Genomic DNA, 6,939 nt, shown 5'->3' on the forward strand with positions numbered 1-6,939 from the left:
TTAGTCCCTTTCTTTGCTTGTAATGGAATTTCAATCTTCTAATTTAATGTATTTCAATTTCTTTTAGTTTAATCTATTAAAGACTTTACATTTTATGTTTCTTAGCTGTCATTTCACCATTGAATGCTCAACTTTATTTTTCTTTCATTTTTTATAGCTTAAAAATCCTAACTTTCATATTTTTCTCAAGTTTTATGTAATGACTACAATGGTTTCTTCTTTCATGTTTATTAGCTTAACTTTTAATATGGGCAACTAAACTTTAAAGGGGTTGGTTGATGGAAATGTAGGTAAGTTGATTTTTGGATAAGGGACTAAATTGAATGAACCTAAAAACTTAGGATTGACGACCCTAAGGGGATATCTAGGCAAGTGAGATCGAGAGGTAATCTTGTCGAGCATCAATTTTCTAGTCTCGAGTTAGCCAATGAGGTCGTGAGATAAACCGATTTAACTTGTCTAATTTACTAAAATTGAGATCAATAGGTAAAATGGAAACATTTTAGGAGTTTAAACAATTTAGATCCTTAATTCAAGGATTGGTGAACCATATCGAAATCAATCAACCACCATTTGTTATTTATCTGTTAATTTCGTAACTTTGCATATTTTACAATTTAGTCCTTGGTAGTTAGCTCATAATTTAGTATAATTAGTCTTAACTTTATGGTTTGTCATACTATAATGTTTAGCAATTAGTTAGTTAGACTTTTTAGTTTGCATGTTCATTAGTAGAAATTGTTCAATCGTCGACTCTCTTGGGTTCGATCCTCGGAGTACACTTATATAAATGACCTGTCACACTCGCAGGCACTGCACACAGTTAGATTCGATTGTTGTCTTTGTTTGTTGATTTCTCCACCCCGTTTTTGAAGGCGAGGGGGAGGCGGGTTAGTGTGTCACCTTTAGTTCTTGAAAATTGGTTTGATTTGATGATGAAAGGGGGAGAAAACTGTTTTTGGGAAAGCGTGCATGGGAATGAAATTTCTATCTATCCAACTCCTTCTGCTAGTTATTCTTGGCTAAGCATCGACTCCGAAAATAGTTCATGTAATAGATTTAAAATACCGACTAACTCTGTTCTGAAGTTTGAATTTGAACTTAAAGAATTCCTACATTCACCAACCAAGTTTCACTCAAATTCTCAACCTTTTCAAGGTTGGGAAAGTTGGCTAAATAAGATTTTGGGAAAACCTTTATATGAAAAGGCTCTTTTTACGACTAGAGTATATGATGTTGTGCAAGTTACTTCCAAACTTCTTATTAATAGAGAGAAAGAGAGTAGAGGTGAGGTGCGGTGTTCCATTCTTGCTAGATAGAGTATCGTTTCTCATACTATTATTACTGCTTGGGGAGAGTTCACCTTTACTCTTAAGGATGTACATGTTCTTCTTGAACTTCCATGTTTTGGAAAATATAACATTTGCTCTTTATAGTTATCTAAAGAAGAAAAGCAAATTCAAGACTTCTTTTTTTACTTATTTAAAAGTGAACGTGAAAGATTAAAGATCACTTGGTTCTCTAATTGGATTGGAATATTTCACTTGAAGTTTAACTCCAGAAAAGGTGAAGATAGCTCTCTTGAGTTTCCTATACACAAGTATAAGTTGCAAGCTTTTCTACATGTGGCTAGCTCAACATATCTTTTCAAGATGTTTTGATGATGGAATTAGTCTAGCCATTGTTCCTGTAACCATTAAGATTGCTCAAGGTATGTAGTTCCCTTTAGCTCCATTATATTTGGAAATATCTACAAGACTTTGGATTTGTACCACTTAAAAACTGAAATCTTGGTAAAACGATAGAAGATTTTAAGTTATATCGACATATCCTTCATTCAAATTTATTTGTGGGAAAGGTTTACTGCTTACACTCATCCAACTAGTCCAGGTTCTTTTGCTACCTCTTCTAGCAAATTCGTTGGGAATAACTATAGAGCTTGGTTTGGCATAATCAAAAGTCCAAAGGAAACATTCTTGAAGTACTTGATATTGCTAAGGAATTTACTTGGTGTCCATACATATAGGATAAAAATCGTTTTGGCAGTCCAGAGTATTTTTATGTCATTCCCAAGAAACTTCATCTTTCAAAGTTGAACAGACAAGAGATTGAGTTCTTTCTTAGGTGAATTCTACCATGCTACCTTCTATGATTGAAAACTCTAGTGTTGGAACCAATAGAGATTCACACTCAATGGAGGTATATTCGATGTGTAAGGTAGTTCACAAACTTGGGTATGACCAAATGACTCATCGTAGACCTCCTTTGCCTTTAGATGTTAAGTTCTTAGATTTTGTTTTTGAGTTTCTTTCTGCCATAATAAATGAGAGGCTCAAAGAAATCATAAGTTGTTATACTTGTATTTAATAGGACCATTCAATATAGGTCTAATTCGCTTGTTTATTGGAGATAGTGCATCTCTGATTGGTCGAGCTTTTGCACTCCTTTAGTTAATTAAAGGAAACACCTCAAGCTTTCAATTGTTAATCAGAGTGACATATACTTGCACTTAATATGTGCTTCTTCCAAGAAAAAGAATGAAGAGGCTACTAGTGTTTCTGCTTCCTAAACTTCCAATCATCCAAAGAAGAAATACTTCTTCATCACCTATAACAACTTGTTTCAAGTGAAATCAAAAAAATGGTTTCGGGACCACAAATCCGGTGAGTAAATTATTGTTTTAATGTCTATGGGATGTTAGTCTGATCGTATAAAAATTTTGTTAAGAAATTTTGACATTTGCATGATTAATTAAGTAAAAAAGACTAAATCGTAAAATGTGTAAAAGTAGAATTCCATTAGTTAAAAGGGTCAAATGAATATGGAACCTTAAAGTGAAAGGACTTAGATGGTAATTAGACCATTTCGATAGTTATTGGACATTTATGGCAAGGTTTTATTGAAATTATTAATGTTTTTAAAAGGTAAAATGGTAAAGTGGTAAATAATAATAAAACAAACGTAAAGAAAAGATGGTATCATCTTATTTATTTAATAACTCAACTGAAAATACACTATTGGAGCTAGTTAGGGTATTCAACCAAACCTTCTTGCTTGCATTTGTTTTTAATGATTTTTAAGTTTTGGGGGTCGTTTTAGCTTAATCTAGCTAGCCCAGGGATCAATTTGTAAAACTGTCAAAGATTGAAGGTTATTACATGAATGATTTTGTATGATTATTGATGTTTAATGATAGGTTATGAGTCTTTGTTGATAAATAAACAAGTTTTATAAAGTGATTTTTGATGAAAATGGCATTTAGGGACTTGTTTGTAAAAATGGTAAAAGTTCATGTTGAATTTGTGAAGTTATGGTTTTTATGGATTGGTTTAAGTCCCTAGATAAATCGACTAGATTGAAAAGGGAATTAAAATGCTTAGATTTCAATTTATGACTTTAAGGGCTAAATTCTAAAAAGTTAAAATGTTAGGGGTAAAATAATAATTTTGTAAAAATATGAAATGTGGACTAAATTGAATGCTAGGGATATTAAATGGATTAAAATTTTTCTATTTAGATCAAGATACACTACGTACGGATCTAGATAGGGGAAAAGCTAAATCCTTTGATTAGTCGATCTTGTTTCTACTCCCTAGTCATCGAGGTAAGTTCGTTGTGTTTTAATATGTAAATGAATTTCTATTTGTGTACTTATATTATGATGTTTTAATTATTATGTTTTTAGAATATTATTGTTGAATTACACATACGTGCCCCTGTTTGTACTTCAATAACCCTGAATTGCACATATGTGCCCCTATTTGTACTTCAGAACCCCTAAATTGCACATACATGCCCCTGTTTGTACTTCGGTACACTTAAATTGCACATACGTGCCCCTACTTATACTTTGGCACCCTTGAATTGCACATATGTGCCTCTGTTGCACTTTGGTACCCTTGAATTGCACATACGTGCCTTTGTTTGTACTTCGGTACCCCTGAATGCACTTTTGTGCCCTGTTTAGACTCCGGTAACTCTAAATCAAATAATATGTGAATCATATTCAATTATTGTTAGATTAAATGATATACTATGTTTTTACTAAGCACTATGAGCTAACGTTCTTGTAGATTGTTTTGTAGATCATCGTTGCTGACATTTTTGGATGGATCATGTAACGCCCCTTACCCGTGTTCAACACCGAAACAGGGTACGAGGTATTACCAGAACATGACACATACCATTAAACAAAACTAAGATAGAAATATGTCATCCAATTAGATAATGTATCATTATAACATATGTCTTGAACAATATTAGCCAACTTCAATGGCTTTGTACAAAATAATTGGTCAAATATTGTAACCAATATTTTAAACCTAGGCAATTATGACACGTAACAAAATAACGAAGCCTACTATACATGCCATAATTCAAAATATTTAGTTTAAATACCCAAAAGTATTGATAGTGCGGGCAGATGTTCAATGATCCTTAACTCCTGTGCAAGCTGGATGACACTATAAGACAAAAGAGAGAAAAGAAAGTAAGCTTATAGCTTAGTAAGTAAGTATATAAATAATAATTAAAGAATCTAATATGTTAACATAATAACTCAAGTGTATCTACTTTTAATTTCACTATTTACTCCACTTTGATCAAGCTGTCTCTCCTGTATCATGTTCACTAAATAAATCATAACTTGAGTTACAAAACACTAAATTCAAATCCGTAAAATTTTCCTGTAACTAGACTCATATTACTTCTTACTAAAATTTTTCTAGAATTTTTGGTCCAGCCAATTAGTATATTTTATTAGTTAAAGTTTCCCCTATTATACAGCTTGATGGATCTGACCTCTGTTCACTACGAATTGATTTTCTCCCAGTAAAAAAGTCAAATACCCATGAAATTTGTTTCATTTAAAACTAGACTCAATAAGGAATCTATGAATATAAACTATATTTCTTAATTATTTTTTTACAATTTTTAATTATTTATCAAAGTCAGAACAGGGGATCACATGGTCATTCTGAACAAGTCACACACAAATATAAATATCTCAAAATATAGAGTTCCTTTACTTGCTCTGTTTTTCTTACATGAGAATAGACTCATTAAGATTTAATTTAATTTCTCATTCAGCCTCTAATTAAATTCCTACAATTTTTGGTAATTTTTCAAATTCTCGTCACTGCGACTGTCCAAAACAGTATTATTGTAAATTCACTCTTTCACACTTTCTTTGTATTAACCTCATTTAGCATACATATCACAATTCATTTTCACCACATTTCATACATCACAAGTATAGGTCCATGGTTACAATGTCACCGTAAAATCATCCCGTTGAACACTTTGGATCAATTCTCGATACTTGGTGGTTTCAGCACACAGCTCCACCCATCATATTTCATATAATTCGGCTCTCTTGTACACATGATGAACACTTAGTACCACCCATGTGACCTAGCCAATTTATCTCGTAGCTCTCTTGTCTACATGGTGTCCTTCACTTGGGATCACATGTGACCTAGATACATTTATCTCTCCCGTATCTCTCTTGTCTACATGGGATACATCCCGTATCTCACATGTGACCTAGCTACTACATAGTATCTCGTAGCTCTCTTGTACACATGATGTGCACTCAGCACCATACATGTGACCTAGCTACATTCCATCTATATTATTCAATCTTTCCGAATGTTCAACCGGGATTTCTCTCTCTATTACTTATTTTCATTCTTTCAATAGTCGATTTATGCTTCAAAATCAGCTAAAATATATATAATAGACTGAAATATAAGAATGTAAATGAAGTTAATGTATTATTTACATACAAACTTACCTTGGTGCAAAATATGGGAATTTTGCAATTTAGTCTAAAATCTTTTCTTTCCCCCGTTCAAGGTTGATTCCACGCATTTCTTGATTATTGAGCTTGAAAGCTTGGAAAAACCCTAGCTATGGAGAACATGTAAGTTTCGGCCAAGCTTAAATGAAGATGAATACATTTTTCACCTATTTCAATTTAGTCCTAAAAGTCAAATTAAACACCCAATCGATAAAATTTCGCAACGAAATTTTCACACAATTATGCAATCATAATATAAACACTAAAACTAAATCAAAATAATTTTCTTTTCAACCTCGAATTCGTGGTTTCGAAACCACTATTCTGTTTTGGCCTTAAATCGGGCTGTTACAACTCTCCCCCCCTTTAGGGATTTTCGTCCCTGAAAATCTTACCGATAAAGAGATTTAGGTACTGTTTTCTCATGGCTTCCTCCGGTTCCCACGTAGCTTCTTCTACTCCATGTCTTTGCCATAACACTTTCACTAAAGCTATATTTTCTTTCTCAACTGTTTTACTTCTCGAGCCAAAATCTTAATCGGTTCCTTATCATAGGTCAAGTCCGATCGAATCTCAATTTCTGTTGGAGAAATCACATGTAAAGGATCAGAACGATAACGTCACAACATTGATACATGAAACACGTTATGAATTCTTTCTAATTCTTCTGGTAATGCCAACCGATATGCCACTGGTCAAATCCTCTCAATAATCTCGTACGGCCCAATAAAACACGGACTCAACTTGCCTTTTCGGCTAAATCTCAGAATCTTCTTCCATGGTGGCACCTTCAAGAACACTTTTTCACCCACCTAAAATTCAATCTCTTTTCTTTTTTAATCCGCATATGACTTTTGTCGATCTGAAGCAACTTTCAAGCAATCACGAATTATAAACACTAAAACTAAATCAAAATAATTTTTTTTCAACATCGAATTCGTGGTTTCGAAACCACTATTTCATTTTGACCCTAAATCAGGCTTTTACAGATCAAACCTTCGGCTCACACTATCCATTGATATTGGTAGTTTTTGTATCTCCTAGGGTAGTGGCATGTATAAACTTATGTAGTTGAATCTGTGGTTGAAATGTATTAGGATGTTTTAAAGTGGTGTTTGATGAATATGTAAATAATAATT

Source organism: Gossypium arboreum, chromosome 6 (assembly GCF_025698485.1).
Source record: "Gossypium arboreum isolate Shixiya-1 chromosome 6, ASM2569848v2, whole genome shotgun sequence".
Taxonomy (NCBI): domain Eukaryota; kingdom Viridiplantae; phylum Streptophyta; class Magnoliopsida; order Malvales; family Malvaceae; genus Gossypium; species Gossypium arboreum.